This window comes from Podarcis pityusensis (assembly GCF_964106645.2).
Source record: "Podarcis pityusensis genome assembly, chromosome: 13".
Classification (NCBI taxonomy): Eukaryota; Metazoa; Chordata; class Lepidosauria; order Squamata; family Lacertidae; genus Podarcis; species Podarcis pityusensis.
In genome coordinates, this window is record NC_138038.1 from 13,259,835 (window position 1) to 13,278,653 (window position 18,819).

General features: G+C 45.7%; 1 long non-coding RNA gene across 6 annotated transcripts in view; it reads left to right on the forward strand.

The window, feature by feature from the left end:
* Nucleotides 1-18,819, forward strand: part of LOC308460619 — a 67,034-nt gene that overhangs the window by 16,805 nt on the left and 31,410 nt on the right. For all 6 annotated transcript variants that reach the window (XR_013978641.1, XR_013978642.1, XR_013978643.1 and 3 more), the window contains one exon: nucleotides 10,535-10,665. This is a non-coding gene — a long non-coding RNA (uncharacterized lncRNA). The remainder of the gene's footprint in view (nucleotides 1-10,534; nucleotides 10,666-18,819) is intronic.

Here is an 18,819-nt window from a genome sequence, read left to right on the forward strand (position 1 = left end):
AGTTGAATGCTTTCTTGAAGTTGATTGTGGTGGAAATTCAGCAGTGGTTGCACTTTTCATGCAACTCGATAGGTGAAACTTGTATACGCTTGGAAATGCAAGTTACTTTGACACTAGCCTTTTTTCTGCAATTGCCATCCTTTTTTCCATTTTTATGGAGAATCTGGAAAGCAAAATTGTTAAGATTGTTTTAACCCAGTGTTTACTATGTTGCCTTTTCTGTTTTTAAAATGATTCCCTCTACCCAATGAGAGGCAACTGCAGCTCTATTGTGAGCTAGCAATACACTATTTTGACTTTCAGGGCTCCTGTGCCTTTAATTAAATGTTTTCCCTTTTCTGACAGTGGCTAGTTTATTGCTGCCTATTGATGGTGATGGGAAGTAGTGATGAATTCTTCCTTGAATAGCCTCTTTAAATTGTCCAAACAGTGGAACCTTGGTTTTTGAACGTAATCCGTTCCGGAAGTCTGTTTGACTTCCAAAACGTTCGAAAACCAAGGATCAAAGGGCTGTCAGCAAGTTCAATGGGGAAAATTTAGAAACATGCCTCGGAAGCCGTTCAGCTTCTGAGGCGCATTCGAAAATGGAAGCATTCACTTCCGGGTTTTTGGCTTTCGGCTTCCGAAATGTTCAGCAGCTAAGACTTTCGAAAACCGAGTTCCGTTCCTGCAGTGGCAAGGAGGCATTAATTACTGATTTCTTCTCATTTTTTGTTTGTTAATGTCTTCCAGTGGAATAGTGCTACTTAACGTTAACAAATGAAAATAAAATAATACAAGGAAACCAGCAATTAAAGCTTCTACCCTACCTACAGGAAAATAAACAGGCTCTTTTTCTAAAGCTCTGACATGGGTTTACTGCCTTGGTGAGAATGAAGCCATTGGGGGGCAGATTGTGGCAAGTGATAGGGCCTTACTCTGGCTGAAAGGCAGTCCAGTCTTTATTATTTACATGTAGCAAGAATGAACCTTGGCGCCAAAGACCAATTCTGAAGCAGGCCGTGTATACATGCCTACTGGAAAATAAACCCTGTTGAGTTCAACATTTCTGAACTGAAATTCCTCAGGATACTTTTTTTTTTGTTTCACCCGCCTTCCTAGAAAAAGGCGAGTTTGCATAGTTTTCTCACATTTTTCCTTTCTCTTCCCCACCCTACCCTGTGATACCTTAGAATGACACCAGGTCTGGGACTGTGGGTAGGATGGAATATGGCGGCAAGGCTTCCAGCACAGTTACTGCTTCTATTACCACTTGCAGTGACGGCATACATGTCTGTGTGCATGCACACATACAACAAAAAAGCTGGGGGAGGGAGGAAGCTGTGCTACTGCTGCTAATGGTAAATACCACCCCCACATATTGTTGGAGACATTCTACTCCAGGGGTAGGCAACCTAAGGCCTGGGGGCCAGATGCAGTCCAATCACCTTCTCAATCCGGCCCACAGACGGTCCAGGAATCAGCGTGTTTTTACATGAGTAGAATGTGTCCTTTTATTTAAAATGCATCTCTGGGTTATTTGTGGGGCATAGGAATTAGTTCATTCCCCCCCCCCCCAAAAAAAATATATAGTCTGGCCCACCACATGGTCTGAGGGACGGTGGACCGGCCCACATCTGGAAAAGGTTGCTGACCCCTGTTCTACTCCCTGTGGAGAAATTTGGTGAAACAGTCCCTCCAATTTTCTATCCACAAATAGGATAGAACCAAGGTTTCATGAAAGGTCTTTTAGGCTATAAACGTGTGGGAGCTATGGGCCACAATTTTTTTTTATGGGCTACTGATTCTTGTTGGATTATTTGCAAATTTGCCTTTGCTCCCAACCAGTTCTATAGCTACAAGGGGGGTAGCTGGGTTTCTTGCCCCTAGGCCACTGAAGCTCCCAGTCTATGTGTGTATGTGTATGCAAATGTGCATGGGGGGGGTGCCAAGCTGGGTCTTTGACCCGGGTGAAATAAAACCTAGTTTTGCCCCTGCCCAAATATGCTTGCTGAACTTTTGGCAGTCTAGCCTAGTGCTGAGCAGATCTAGTGTGGGTGGAAAGTTCCCAAAGTGTGGGTTCATAGAGAATTTAAAGCAGTGGTCCTTTCTTTGGGTCAGGCTTTGAGAATATTATGAAAGTTATCAACCTCTCTGCCCAGAAAAATGCACATAAACACATACACAATTTTGCATCTGATTTTAGTTTATTGCGTTGGGGAAGTCATTTCCTTTTGTGCCCGGCTCACGTACTCCCTGAAGCCCATGGATTACTATGGGAAAAGGAAGATGGGAATGAGAAAAGGAAGTTATGAAGAGGTGCCTGGGGAAGATAGAAAGTCTTTCAGTTCATTCTGTGCACCAGGGGGTGAGGGCAGGGCCCTGGAGACGGGCAGATGAAAGAGAAACCTTCTGGTGTGCCTTTGAAAGGGCTTCTTCTGACAGCCCAGTTCCTGAGAAATCCTTGAGCCAGGAAGGCAAAGGGGAGAGGGGATGGCCTTGTTATCAAGAAAGAAAACAGAGCTGGCTTGATTAATGTATGGCAGGCACGGCTGGGCCAGCAACTGGCATATTTGGTTGAAAAAGCTTTCTGTCAAAAAGGCTTGGAATACTGGGAGGGGGGAGGCAGGCAAGGTGAAGCACAGACAAATGAGATGAATCTCCTTCCTCCTGGGCCATGTTCAGAAAGTGGTGGTGGGGGATGAGTGTTCAGACCCCTGGGCTCTCACTTGTGGGGTGCCTCAGGGTTCTGTCCTCTCCCCCATGCTTTTTAACATCTACATGCAGCTGCTGGGAGAGAGAGATCTCCAGGGGGTTTGGGCTGGGTGTTCATCAGTACACGGGTGATACCCAGCTCTACCTCTCTTTCAAATCAGAATCAGTGAAGGTGGTGAAGGTCCTGTGTGAGTGTCTGGAGGCAGTTGGAGGATGGATGGTGGCTAACAGATTGAGGTTGAATCCTGACAAGACAGAAGTACTGTTTTGGGGGGACAGGAGGCGGGCAGGTGTGGAGGACTCCCTGGTCCTGAATGGGATAACTGTGCCCCTGAAGGACCAGGTGCGCAGCCTGGGAGTCATTTTGGACTCGCAGCTGTCCATGGAGGTGGAGGTCAATTCTGTGTCCAGGGCAGCTGTCTACCAGCTCCATCTGGTACGCAGGCTGAGACCCTATCTGCCTGCAGACTGCCTCTCCAGAGTGGTGCATGCTCTAGTTATCTCTCACTTGAACTACTGCAATGTGCTCCATGTGGGGCTACCTTTGAAGTTGACATAGAAACTACAACTAATCCAGAATGTGGCAGCTAGACTGGTGACTGGGAGCGGCCGCCGAGACCACATAACACCGGTCTTGAAAGACCAACATTGGCTCCCAGTACATTTCTGGGCACAATTCAAAGTGTTGATGCTGACCTTTAAAGCCCTAAACGGCCTCAGTCCAGTATACCTGAAGAAGTGTCTCCACCCCCATCGTTCCACCTGGATACTGAGGTCCAGTGCCAAGGGCCTTCTGGCGGTTCCCTCACTGTGAGAAGCCAAGTTACAGGGAACCAGGCAGAGGGCCTTCTCAGTAGTGGCACCCGCCCTGTGGAACGCCCTCCCATCAGATGTCAAAGAGAACAACAACTACCAGACTTTTTGAAGACATCTGAAGGCAGCCCTGTTTAGGGAAGCTTTTAATGTTTGATGCACTATTGTATTTTAATATTTTGTTGGAAGCCGCCCAGAGTGGCTGGGGAAACCCAACCAGATGGGTGGGCTATAAATAATAAATTATTATTATTATTATTAACTAGGACATGAAGGCTTGATCTATCGGTGCCATGATTGCTTAATGCATGCAGGGACGTACCTAGGGGTTGACCAGGATGGCCCACCAAGCGCGCAAGCCCAAGTGGGGAGCAAAAAATGGCACCTTTCCACTCTGGCCTAGAATGGCTAGAAGCCCACCCACCTGTGTGCACACTGCCTGAGCCACTCCTCCACTGCTCTGGGCAGCCACGCAAGGTGCACAGGTTTTTCTGGGTGCCTCAGCAGAGGAATCTGGTCACTGGTGTTGACCATTGTGCAAGGGAGAGGTGGCGCCAATACAGCTCCTTGCCAAGGGCACAAGAGCCTAGGTATGTCTCTGAATGCAGGTGGGGAATCTGTGGCCCTCCAGGTGTTTTTAGACTGCCATCAGCCCCAGCCAACATGGAGGGCTTTGTCATGAATCCAGTCAGATGCTTTGCTTCCACAAATCTGCCAGATCAGCCTTCCCCAACCTGGTGCCCCCCAGCACTACAACTTGCACCATCCCTGTCCATTGGCTCTGCTGGCTGGGGATGATCAGAGCCAGATTCCAGCATCTGGAGTGCTGGGGAAGGCTGTTGCAAAAAGACTTTCAGAATTATGCAGCTTTAATTATTCAATAAGCTTCTCCTGATTTTCAATCAGAATTTATGAATGACCTACCCTGTGTTCAGGGTCACATGCTGTTGTCATTTTAAAAAATTCTGTGTTGTTTATCTTAATTTATGGCGCTGCGGATTGCACAGAAGCAAATGGAGACAAAAAAAAGATGATCTAAATGACAATAAGGCAAGATATGAGGGGTGAGCAGGGGTGAAGGAGGAAAGAAAAGAAAAGAAAAAACTCAATTTATTATTGATGGCACCGAGAACTGCATCCAGTGATTTGTTAAACTGAACATCATTAGGGTAAGGCACAGAGCCAAGGTCCTAATCATTTGCATTCATTAACCACCCCCTGGCATTTTCGTTGGCTTTGAGGATGCCTTGGACAAATGCCAGACAAATTGTTATAATCATTTCCCCTAAATTGCTCCTGGAGTTTCAGTGGGCTGCCCAATCCCGCTCATGGCAGACTTTTATGTATAGTAGTGGCCTAATCGGTTGTTAAACAGCTGTAGTGAGCCACCCCAGAGGTGGTTGCAATTTAGAAGCATCCCAAATCATGTTAAGCGTTTTGAAGATCTGCATAGTTAATGGTGTAGCTAATTCTCACCCCAACCCATATCACACCCCCCCAAAACCTGAAATATGCCATTGGAAAGTTTCTAAGCGTGTTCAACAGAAGCCTCTTAAAAACCACCTCAAGATGGTCCTGAATCCCTGGCATACCTGGCAGCAAGTTAGTGTATCAAATCCAAGTCCAGGGGTCAAGCCATACAAGCAAAGTCCAGGAAACACAGTCCAGGGTCTAGCCAAGTCTGAAGTCCAGCAGTCAGAATGCAGTCCCGCATGAAACCCAAATCACAGTCCCATAGAGGTCCATCAACATGGGCAGTTGAGCATGCATAGCACCTCAGTTCTGCTTCCCTTTTGTACTTGGCATGCTGGTTGCAGCATCTGCAGCTTGATGAGGCATGTGACCCTCACCTGTCCCAAGCCTTCTCCAGCTGAGGAATCACACCTGGAGCCAGCGAGCCCCACCTAGCCAGCTAGGGAGCTTGGGCTCTGCACCCTTGTATGCCTCAGCCTCCTAGAGTGCCTTTCCCATTGCTCCCTACACCTCAGAGCCCACTGCATTTGTGGAGACAGGCTCCTCTTGTGATGGGTTCTGCTGCTCTGGTTCCTGTATCTTGACCTCCATCCCCTTGCCATCCTCCGTCATCCTGTGAGTACTTCCTTCTCCATCCCCTGTTTGCCCCGGTGTGTCCCATTCCCTGCTACACCCCTCGTGCCGAGATTCTCTTTCTCCTCCCCGTCATCCTGCCAGTTCAATGCAAAGATGTTGGCACGAGACGCAGGTACACCCCTCCCCCTGCTTTAAGACCTTGAGTGTTCTGACAAATGCCTGAACGCAGTTTGTGTGTAGAGCACTTCTCATGATTTGCCCTTTCAGCATTAGGCAAAGTCCTTTTTATTTTCCCCAAGCTTTTTAGATGCAGTCTTAGTCGTGTGGTATGTTTCATTTATGATTTTGTGGTTTTTACTTGTTTTATTTTATGTTGTTTTGTATATACATTTTAATTGTTTTATTCTCTTTGTAAACTATCCTGGGAATATAACCGAAGAGTGGTATAAAAATAAACAAACATGGAAAGTGCACTGTACAAATGTTTCAAAAAGAAACAACAGATGCACGGAGGAGCATATTTATATGTACAAATATGTAAATGCTACATATTATTACCAGCATGCTGATGGTTTGAGTTTCCATTTTGAAAGAAATTAGAACAAATTTCTGTGCCAGTGTTGCAACTTGGATTGTATACGTGTAGTTTGGTCTCTTTTGCGCTCATCATTACCTTCACAGGTAATGGGGCAGGCAGCAGATCAGTGCATGCTGGAGGGGTATAGATTTTTTGGGGAAAACATTTTTATTTTATTTTTTCACATCACAATAAAACAACATAACTCACAACACATCAACCACGTTGCTTAAAAACATCAAATCAAATTCTTAAAGTTCAGTCCAAAAAATATTTCCACATAGTAACATGAGATCTCGGGGCATTATAAACACAATCATATTGATACATATAATCCAAAACTGTTATCACACATTATAGAAAATGTGGTTTAGAATTCCCTTTGGTCTCACGATTCTGGCACATCAGCTTTTCAGCCAGGGCTATTGTCCATGTTCTGGGGTATCATGCTTCAATTTTCAAGTCCAAGGCAGTACGCCATCGCATGGCTATTTCCATATGTGTTGCCACAAGGAGGAACGTTTAAAGTTCTTTACGAGCAATAGGTGGAGCAGGCATGTCATTTATTCCAAATAAAGCAAGTTGAGGGGAAGTTTGTAGATCCGTTTTATATATTAAACTCAATTCTTTAAATAACAAAACCCAAAATGGGTAAACAGATTTGCAAAACCACCACATACGTATGTAAAATCCAGTCTCCCCACATCCCCTTCAACAGGTTGATGTTGCTCCTGGTATCTTGTGGGATGAATTCACAAGGGAGAAGAGGCCACCTATGTAAGAGTTTCAAAAGATTCTCTTAATTGGGCTGAAACAGTTTTAAAAGCCCCCCCACACACACACACAAAGCATGTTCCATTTTTCATTAGAGATTCTTGAAAGTCTGTTGGAGGGGTATAGATTTAGTTCTATGACCATCAGCTCCCTTTTGGATGTTCTGTACATCAGTGACACCTGCCATTCCACTCACTGAAACAACCCTGTTTTACCTGGGAGAAGTCAGCTTTGTGGACCACACAGAATCGTCTCCCTTAAATCAGAGCTCTCATCAGGATTCCTGAAGTTAACTTTCTTCACACATCAAACAACAGCTTAAGAGGTAGACACAGTTATCAGGACTGTGGTGTGGGATAAAAGGTTTAACCCCCGCTCTCCCATATACTGTGTTCCAACATCTGCTATTTCACTTAATGTAGTTTGGCCTAAGATGGGTGATTTGGCTGTCTATCTGTCTCTGAAGGTTGAGCACCTTTGGAATGGATGGCAAGTGCTTTGTAATATTTGTGTGTCCAAGGTGAGTCTTCCCCGGAGCCATCCTCAGCCTTTCATTCTTTGGCCATCATGGGAGATAACTGGAGAGGAAGTGCTTTTCCCCAGCCCCTCTCTAATTATTGCCAAGACCCTGAGCAACAGAGGCACCTTTTCTGCCCTCTGTCACTTTACATCCTGACATTGATGGACTGAGGGCAAAGAAGCAACTGTGGTTCCTGGCTACTACTATGAAGCCAGTGCAGTTGATCAGATGGAAGAGCTGGACTTATCCTTGGTACCTGAGTTCAGATTTCATCTCTTGGTGGCCTTGAGCAAGTCAGACTCATACGCTGACTCTGCTTCACATAGCTGAAAATAGGAGTTAGAGTGGTCTACCTCAAATGGGTATTGTGCAAGTGACCATAAGGATATATACAATGAATAATTGTTTCACAGCAAGAGCTAAGGATCTTTTGTCTGTACTATTTCTTTTGAATCTCAATCGAGCCTTCATTGAGACATCTCACCATTCACTTCCCTCGGCTTTTTGGAGTACCATTTTGTCATGTATTTCTTAATGGTTATGTTTTTGGTTTTTTAAAGTGTATTTGAATGGTCCTACTTTCCCCCTTTTTCTTCTTTCTGTAGAAGTTCCCCAGGGATCACTCCTCTTCTTTTTCCCTCTTCATAATCTCCCTCTTGGTTCCATTATCCATTCATTTGGTCTTCAATACCACCTTTATGCCAAGGACCTACAACTCCACATTCTTTACCTGATCTTTCCCCTTCATCACTTGGCCCCAGCCTCTGCTATCTCTCCTTGGATGAGTGCCCATTGTCTCAAACTTACCTCTGCCAAGTCTGAGCTACTGTTTCCCCTCCTTTTTCTCAGCCATTTCCAACATCATTTTCTCTTGTTCTTGCTAACATTGCAGAGTGTTCTGCTCGGGCTCAGAAGTACTTTTTAAAATTCTTCTCTGTGTCGAGGTTCTTTCAAAGGTACTGTTGATGTTTTCAGATAATTCATATATCTACGATTTGTTCTTTCATTTCTATTGATGCCACTTTTTTCTTTTTGTTTTTTATGACATACTGGCAAAGAGAGTTGGGGGTGCTAATTTGGCTAGGACAGCTGGAGGTATTTAACCCTTTCTGCCCATACCATTGTCGTACTATAAATTATCTCCCTTAAGCTGCTGTAGAGATTGCAAGACTGCTGTGGAGCAGTCCTGTGAATTGTATTTCAAGATTTAGTAGGTTCCTATCAAGGCCCAGGAAAAGAAATTGCTGGTGACAGTTGTGCAACAGACAAATTAGCATCTTCTTTACGCCATGACACTTCACATCTCTGAAAATGTGTTGTCCGAACAGAGCCTTATGCCATAACAGGACATGACTTGGGAGATGTGTGACCAATATCTTCCACAGTACTTAAAAAAACCTTTTAGTAGTCATATCCAGTGAAGGAATTGGATTGGGAACATGGCACTGTAGAGAGAGGGCTTACCACTTTCCACTGTTACCATATTTCTGATTTAAAAACTACCCCTGAAACTGCTGTGCAGGTACTACCAACTTTGGCATCAGACAAAGACATGTCTCTCCTCCTGGGTATTTGCATGTTAAGAATCATAGAACTGTAGAGTTGGAAGGGACCCCGAGGGTCATCTAGTCCAACCCCTGCAATGCAGAAATCCTGCCCACATCCATCGCTGGCTGGACTCGAACCATCAACCTTCTGGTTAACAGCCAGACATGCTGACCCATTGCACCAAGAATCTCTGCAGCAGTTGATTGTCTCTTCCTGAGTTACTCTTTGGTGTTCAAGGCTACATTGGGGGCAGGGGGAGGGTGGAGAGAAGCAGATGAAGGGAGGTACTTCTTAAGGTCTGATCACCCTGCTGGTTTTATATTTGATTTCTTAAAAATGATTTTGTATTGTGTATTGGAATTTTATTTGTGCAAGTTAATTTGTAGAAAGCCACCAATAAATTAAATACATATGTACATTCAAAGTATTTGTCCTACAGGGGAAATCATAAACGCATCATATAGATACCTATTTGTTTTCCCATATGGGGCAAGGAGCAGTTTTAGGTGGTGGAGTTTCAGCTGTAACTGGCAGTAGAGTTGCAAGAGGGGAGGTTAACACCTCTCTTCCTGTCCTGCATGGCCACTCTGATTTCCCTATACACACCAGGCTACTATTAATCTTTACAATAAGAAAACAAGAAGTAAATATGTCATTCAAGCCATGTCTCCAGGATGCCATAAAAGTGAGGGACAGTTGTTGAGCGCATGGAAGGCTCTTTGTGATCCACAACTGCTCTTGCTAAAAAATATTGGTTTACTCAGGTGGCAGGGTGGTACAGTCCCTTGAGGGGTGCTACCTTTTTTCTTCTAAATTATCTTTATTTCAGTTTTCTGCTGAAGAGGGCTGGAGCCTCGCATTGCTTCGCTTGCTCACCCAAGCAGCCTTAGCTGCTATTGAAAAAAACCAAGCAGAAGTACTTTCTGTAGCCTTAGGAGATCTAAGCCATTTTGACCAGGCTAGCAAGAATTCAAGGAGGACACCCTGGAGGTCTCTTCCTCCCAAGTTATATTTATCTACCAAATTGTGCTGCTACCAGCGAGTTTGATTCAGAAGTGAAGTGCTCAAAACTAGAGTCCCATTCAAGTGTTCAAATAATGCGTAAGGACATAAAATGTGTAGGTTGGGGGTGCATGTGCAAGGGGACCAATGCCTGTGATATCTTAATCCCCGCTGCTCCATACCAGACCTTCCCATGTTGAGTGGAAAGGTCTGGATGGCATTTGTATGCACAACTGGCTGAACATGCTTACAAGCCCCTGTCCTGATCTGAGAACCCTGTGTTACCCTGCAATCTTGGAGAGGTTTTTAAAATACACTTAGCCCAACAGTGGCTGGGAATGCTGTGGTCCTGGCTGGTGTGCATGTCCTCATGTTCACTACATACTTCGTGAAATTATGCTCTTGCATGTTCTTTGAACCTCTGAAAAGGGCTTAGTGGCCGTGCAATTTATGCTCCTCCAAGTCGCCCTTCCTGAACAGCAATCCACAAACGCATTCACCATGGATGTCATGGAAACTGTCCCTCGCAACTCATGTCTCTCTTCCTCACTTGACAGGACTGAGTGAACTCAGAAGGATGTGGCTCAGGCAGGCATTTAAAGTTTACTGCTGTTTGTATCATTAACACAAATTCTGAAGATGTGGACAAGCAGGAAGCTGGAGAAGCCACTCTGAAGAAGCATTTGGGGTAGGTACCACTAATCTTATCTTTGATAATTGGAGCTAGTAGATTCCAGACTGAAAACAAGTGGGCAGAGTCTGTTTATAACTTTTATTTTAAGTGTGTGCAGGTTGTATTTAGACATGGCAATTATTGTGTTAGTTTTCTTGGTTATAATGCTAGTGCTTCTGTCCCAGTTTCTAAAGTTCCTTTTATTCTCCATTGCCTGTTGCATGTGGATTTTTGATTGATATAATATACCCCTATTTCACACTGAATTTCCTTCACACCAGTGGGTGTGTTGTGACACAACAGCAGACGTCATCAGACATGTTGCCACCCCTCCTTTATGTGCACATGCACTTCTGTTCCCCCAAGATCCATCCATATGAAGAGCTGGAATACCTTCCCAAATTTTGTCCCACCATTTTTTGGTTTTACAGGGATGCAAACGGATTTTATCTGGAAGCAGTTAATGTGGAAGTGAGCTCTAAACTTAGATTCTGCTAGATTTCTGGAATTCTGAATGCAGCCTCTATCTCTCATCGTTCAGGTTAGCAGTTTGCAATGTTAGAATGAAAATGTTTTCTTAGTCTAACTTTGCTGGAAACATCCAGAGAAAAGGGAGGAGCAAGGGAAAAAATTGTACAGGAAATGATGTTATATCTTTTGGAATTATTGTTAGTATTTATTATAGCTTCTGCCCTTTTCTTTGATGGGAACTCTAGCTCAGGCTAGCCTCTTAAAGCTTAGAAGAGCAGGGCAGCATTCTGAAATGGTAACCGCTATTTGTAAGATTGTTCAGTCAGTTACTGGCATTACAGATGACTGAAGACCAAACTGTCTTTATCAAGCCTGCTCCAATGAATGCTTACTCCAGAGTGATTGGGTCTCAGGGCTCATCTATAGCTCAGTTGGTTAGAGCGTTGTGCTGATAATGCCAAGGTTGCAGGTTTGATCCCCTTAAGGGACAGCTTCATATTCCTGCATTGCACGAAGCAGGACTAGATGATCCTCAGGGTCCCTTTCAACTCTGTGATTCTGTTCTATTCTAATATTGTCCCACCACTTTCCCCTGGGAAAGTGTGATCTTTACCACTCAGCTGGAGCAAACATCAATTCGCAGACTGACATTTGCTCTAATAATTCAGCGCTAAATAGCAGGCTTTCCTGAGGAAGCCAGCAGAGCAAACAGAAAACTGCTCGGACTCATGCTTTGTAGGCATGGGACAAGCTGAAAATCTCTTGGACATCTGCTGAAGTGTGGGTGAGCCTTAATTGAGTTCAGTTGAGTTTATTCTCATGTAAGTGTGCATGGATTACTGCCTTAAAAGAATACAGTGAGGAATCAATGTTTGTAATCATGAAAGTTAGGAAATGTTGTAATTGGAATGGAGAGGGCTCTGTGTCTCAAGAAAAATTGTGTGTGCGAGAAAACTTGAAACTATTTGCTTCATATATAAATAAAATACTTTTTTACCCAGAAACCAGAGATGCTTTATAATACATGTGGTCCTATTATGCATTTCCTGTTCCCATTTTGCCCATTTCTGAGCAAATTCCTCTGCTGAAAGTGATACAAACCACCACTTTGAGTTTCCATTGTTGGCTCCTGTATTGTTCTCTCACCTGTGTTGCACAGTTGAAGTTTTCACTCTTCACCTGCTGTTATCAATTGCCTTCCCTTCCCCCCTGTAAAGCATTGAGGGACTTTTCGTGCAAAACGAGCTTTCTCTGTGGAGTTTATTCAGTCATGTTTACTGTGAAGGAGGAATTTATACAACCAAGTGGAGCAGGGTGGGCGTGCCTCTTTGCACTTTATGGAGCAGTGTCTCTATCCACAGGGCACTTATTAAAATGGGGAAGCCAGAATTTGAACAAGGTGTATTGGGTTGGTGTTTAATGGTGAAACGGCCTGCCTAGTCTAGGTCATTACACTGATAGAATAATTGCATGTTAGGTTTATAGAGGGCCTTTATTAACCAAAGAATAGTGAAGTATAGTTGATAGGCTTCTGAGATGAAACCACAGCTTGAGTGAAGCACATTAGCCAGTTAACAGCTGCACCACAATGGTTCAGAGTTGCCCTAAGGGTCATCTAATCAGTGTAACCATCTGCGATGGCAGGTTTCCGTAAACATAATCCTTATCTTCAGTTATCTAGACTTTGGTATCCTACTTGAAAAATAAAGACAGGGTACATGCAGTTTCTCTCAACTTTCCATCTTGCATACACACCAGTTTATGGAGTTAGCTGGTCTGGTAGCTTCCTCTGATATAGGCTGCTCTACAATCCTCCTTCCTAGCTGTGGTCATCTCCACCTGGAAACTCAGACCTCCAACAAGAGGTTGTCAACCTTTTTGAGTCCTTGACCAACTACATTCTTTCTGTCCCTGTGGGGCTCAGGGGTTGGTTATGTCACCCCTTGCCTGCAGAGCTGGCAGCCTCTCATCCTTTTTCGATCACTCTTGTAGAGTGTTTCCTTAGCCGCCTCTCCTCTCCCCTCTCCTTGGGAGTCCTCTGGGCAACCGCTGCTGCTGCCCCTGGTCTCTGAGCTGCCCCCCACGCCCCAAAGAGAGGTGCCTCCTCACACTGCCCCACAGGGGCCTGGGACTTGTCCATACATTCCCAACAGCAAGGGCTGGCAGATTGGCTGGCTGGGCTCCCTCGCTTACTTACTTACTTGGAGGCCACCTCAGCTCCTGGCAACCAGCACCCCCTGGCCAGCCCCAGAGGCACCATTCACCTGGGGAACTTGTAGCCAGGGCTACTGCAACAAATAGCTGAGCAAGCCTTTGGGAGGTGGAGACGTGAGAGGGCATCAGAGGAAGGAGGGAAGGAAGGAAAAAAGGACAGAGACCAGTGTTACTTGGGCACCCTGACCATAATTTAAGGCACCTCAGCATGCCACGGAACACCGGTTGAAAACCACTGCCTCCAACCATAGTGATCCAAGAAGAAGCTCACCAAGATTCACAAGACAAATCCTTGGTTATTCCAAAGAGGGCAGCCCCCAAAAGCATTCAAGCAGATGTGCCAGCTAGACTTCTCAAGGTTCAGACCTTAAAGATGTAATTAAGAGAACATGTGTAACTTTGAGGCCAAAATTAGTGAGATATAGATGGTTTCATTTGATTCACAAACCTTTATAGTTGAAGAAGATCCATGGTGCCACTCTTTCATGTGTGTTGCTTAGCTGAAATGTTATCCTCAAATGGCTGCCGTGGGGTGGGATTTCAGACAAATGGGAAACAATCTCTGTTTTAGAGTCAGTTACGGAAGAGGTACACATCCTATTGGTTTCAATAGGTGTCCCATCCTATTGGCACAAAACACACAGACATTCTACTATGCTACTGCAGAACTGCCTGACAGGCAGATGCAGTCTATCTCCAGAACACGATTTTTATATACGATGGTACCTCGGGTTAAGTACTTAATTTGTTCCGGAGGTCCGTACTTAACCTGAAACTGTTCTTAACCTGAAGCACCACTTTAGCTAATGGGGCCTTCTGCTGCTGCCACGCCACCGGAGCACGATTTCTGTTCTCATCCTGAAGCAAAGTTCTTAACCTGAAGCACTATTTCTGGGTTAGCGGAGTCTGTAACCTGAAGCGTATGTAACCCGAGGTGTATGTAACCCGAGGTACCACTATATTATTCTCCCTGGCCTTATATTTGTGTGCTGGTCTTTTTATAAAAGAGGTGGCTTCATGTGATGCAGAGAGCTCCTGTTGTGAATTTTTGGTGTGATGCCACTTTTAGTGGATACAGATGACCACACAAATCACCACTGCTCTGTTGGGGGCTGGTGCTTTGAGTCTTTTGTAGAATAATCCCTTTTATCAAGTCAGTACAGTGGATTGAACTCACTTTGGCCAAGTAGCCTACAAGACCAAATTTCCAGTGAATTCCAGTACGAGACTCCTGACAGCTTCGCTCACAAGGATCATAGGAACATGCAAGCCCACTCACCACGACAAGGTGATCATCCAGCAAGTGAGAGGTACTGTATAGTTTTCGTCTGGAAAATAGCATGGAGGGAAAGAGTTAAATCCCTTCTTCCCCAGTGCCGCAGTTCTGATATGAATCTCAAACTCACATGTGCACATGCACACACACAGACAGGGCTGCTGTCCATTTTTTAAATGAGTGCAGAAGATCAGTATCATGGAACTCCTGAGTCCCATGTAGCCTGGCTCTGAGATTCTCAGGATGCTGAATTCTGTGTGCCACACCAGCGCTCTATGACTGTGGAACACCAACAGCCCTATTCCTGACACAGCATGCCTTTAAAGGACCTCTACGCCCAACGAGGGCTGAAGGATTACAGAGAGAGAGGGATTGTGTTTGTACAGCAGCTGAGCTCCACGTGGGAAGTCAGAGGGATGTAAAAGCAGCAGTGTGCAAGACTTAGACCCTGCTGAGGCATCTGCGAAGGGCATGCCCCGGCAGCAGGCGAGGCAGGGAGGGTCCCTGCAACCTGCTGCTTGGACTTTGACTGTAGGCATGTCTGGGGCACATCTCGGCTGACTCTGTCGTGTGTGAATGGCCTGAGCTGTGAGCACAGGACTGTGTTGGCTTGGGAGCTGAAACACATCCTGTGAACATGTCAGAATGTGTGGATGTTTCTCATTCTGACATTTGCAGGGGAAGCACAGTGGTGGTTGTCTGAAACAAGGTTTTCAGCCTTTTCACCTTACTCTAAGTCTGGACAGCTGGTTCTAGGAAAACCAGCTTTGGGCTTATGGCTTAAGTTGAGTTTAACCCCAGGTAGGTAAATGTAAAGGGACCCCTGATCATTAGGTCCAGTCGTGGCCGACTCTGGGGTTGTGGCGCTTATCTCGCTTTATTGGCCGAGGGAGCCAGCATACAGCTTCTGGGTCATGTGGCCAGCATGACTATGCCGCTTCTGGCGAATTAGAGCAGCTCACAGAAATGCCGTTTACTTTCCCGCCAGAGCGGTACCTATTTATCTACTTGCACTTTGACGTGCTTTCGAACTGCTAGGTTGGCAGGAGCAGGGACCAAGCAACAGGAGCTCACCCCGTCGCGGGGATTTGAACCGCCAACCTTCTGATTGGCAAGTCCTAGGCTCTGTGGTTTAACCCACAGCGCCACCCACGTCCCTTTTAACCCCAGGTACCTTAATGCTTTTTAAAAATGCACACCTTGATATGTAAAAAAATAATGGCTCTGAGCACGTGCAAAGTGCTTTCCCTCCCTAACACATCACCACAAGTAGTCTGTCCAGGGCACATATTGAATTAAGAGGACAAAGCCCTGACGCCCCTTGCTCCAGAAATGATGCATTGGCTAGCTGGAAGTATTAGCAAGCGCAACGTGTTCCCCGGAGATATCCTTGAAGTCACTGTGCACCTATTTGCACACGTGAGTGAGTGAGCGAGCGAGCGCACACACGCCTGCCTTTAGGAGGCTCCTTTTGAGCTGTAAGGCTGGGATTAATAAAAGGAAAGGATCCCTCCTCCTTAATAGACTGCAGCTGCATAAACATTCCCAGAATTCATAGCCGGCCCTGTCTCCAGGAGCCTCCTCCCTCCCAAACCAAGGCAAATTCCACCCTCCCCCTCCTCCAAATTCAGTGACAGCTGCTCCGGAACTTCCCTCCACCAAGTCTGTAAGCCTGGAGAGGTTCGCTTTCCATTAGGGCATTGTTTTGCTTAAGGTGAGAACCCATGGGAGGAAGAAGTGCATGCTGGGAAAGTGGACCTGGGCCTCACGCTTGCCAAACCACTGTCTGCGAGCTGATTGGGCCTCTGGCTGCTCCCTAAAGTCTTTGGGAGGGTTTGGAAAAGGGAGCAAAGTCGCTTTCTGACTCCTAAAAATGTTACAAACAGGAGGCGGGAAAGTTTTCACCGCCAGGTCTTATATGACCAAATGGGACATGGAGCAACGTCACCCGTGCTGCTTCGTTTCTGACCTCTTCCAGCAGGTGGCACTGTAGGGATGAGGGCAGGAGTAGCGCCTGCTACTGCTTCTGCTAATGGTACGCTGGGCAGTGCGGCCAGGAGCTCTGTGATTCCAAGACTGCGTGGAGGGAGAAAGATACCATAAATTGGCCAATAAGCAACTGCAATAAAGTGGGGAAAGAATAGAATGATAGCCCTGATAGTTAAAGTTAAGTTGAATCTGGGTAATGTGTGATATTAAGGAGCACCCCAAGCTACACACACTCATTTCTTTTTCTGCTCTTTTAACATGTGCAGCAGCTCTGCAAAAAAAATAAGAACACTCGCTTGCAGTTATCCTCAGCACAGCCCTGAATAACCAGGTCACCCTTTAGTGCAAGGGAAACTGAGGCCAACAGGTAACCTAGCCAGTGATTCCACAGCATAAATGGGGCAAAGCCCTGGTTTGCGTCTCTCTGGCCGTAGTTTGACACTGATGCCAATGGGAGCGTCTTCGCTTCACAATGTAAATAGCAGCGTCAGTAAGGTGATTTTTTTACTGGGACTGGGGCAGGCAAGGAAAATGACAGAATCCTTCACCACCACCATGCACTGCAATCACAAACCTGACTGCCTCCACAGCAGCTGCTACTTACAGGTTGGATTTTTAAGACCATGCTGTGTTAAAGCACGTGTTTTAACTTGGCCTGGTTTATCTCCCTAAGACAGGCAATGGTCCTGCAACATCTCAGTCCCAGTGGCTCAGCCTTCCCATGAAACAACATAAATAAGCTGCTTCAGGCAGCAAATTCCATTTTGCAGTCTCCAGGCTCCATCTCAGGGTGTGTTTTACAAAAAGAAAGAAAGATCTCCAACAATTTTCACTTTATGTTGCAAGTGTGAAAAAAATGCCTCTGTGGCTGGCAATGCAACAGCCCCATTCAGCCCACCTGACTCACAAGGGAGTTCCCACTAACCTCTGCTTTTGAGGTCTGTGTCATGGTGGTGTTGGGATCGGGCCCAATTTGAACCTGTTTTCAGTACCAAAGCTCAGCCCTGTGAGAAATGTAAAAAGAGTGCCTCTGAGCATGGGCAGAGTGGTTTCCTCCCCATTCCCCACTGATCCTGATGGAGAGAGAGTTTGACCTGCAGCTTTCTTCAGTCACTGTGTTCAGTCTTGCTATTTGTGATGTTGAAATAAAGAAAAGTGTTTATACAGTACAGTTTAGAGTCTCTCTCTCCCTCCTCACTGCAAAGCTAAGGACTCCTCCCTTTCCTCATATACAACTGGAATTTGGGTGTGTAATGCCTAGCCATGCTGGAGCCCTGGCTTCTCAAATTTTTGGAATTAAGTACTGCTTTTGCCCCATAGCCCTTCCCTCATTTAACCCCTCTGGAAGATTCCCAGTCTTTTCTTTTCTTGTCACTGGAGTTGCCATACTTCATAGGAGCGGAGGAACTAAGCTGCCTTCTACCATGTCCATCTATTGGTCCAACTATCTCTGCTTTGTCTGTCTCCATGGTGGGCAACCTCCAGCCTGCAAGCCTAATCAAATTAGTAGTCTACTGTCGGAAAACCAGCCGATCTACTTTGGCCCACGAGGGTCCTTCCACCAAGTCACGTCCACCTGTCCTACACATGGCATACATGGCATCATGTGTGAAGCAGGTAAAATTGTTGATGCGAAGAAACAATTAGGAGCATTGAAATGCACTTCCAGTTGTTTCTTGGCAAGCAAGGCTTATATCCAGTGACTTTTAAATACAGGTGGCAACCATTTTGCACGGGGGTTCCATGCTTCAGCGGAGCGGTCATAAGCTTTTTCCGCCCTGTTACACTCCACCCTGCCCCCGTTATGCCCCATTACACCCACATTCTGCCCTCTTCTGGGTCCAAAAGGACCTGTGTGTTGGGGGTCGTGTGTCAATTGGACACACACAAAATGGTCACTACCTGTATGACAACAAATACAAGCCCAGGTCTTCTAATCCAAGCTCCCGAGTGGAGCTGATCCCTGCTGAAAATGTGACTTTCAACCAATCTGCAGTTACTTCAGGCCCTGCTAGGATCAGCTGCTTCCAGACTTTCTGATTGGGAACTCCCATGTGGAACCAGACCCAATACAATTTGTATCGGTCGCCAGCTGCTTGGCAGTCACTTCAAGTCCTACCTGTATTGGCCAGGATCTTCCTTTGTAGAACACTTTAAGCTCAAGCTGTGCTGCAAAAAGGAAAAAATGGTCACCTGACACCATGGTATGATTGACAGGT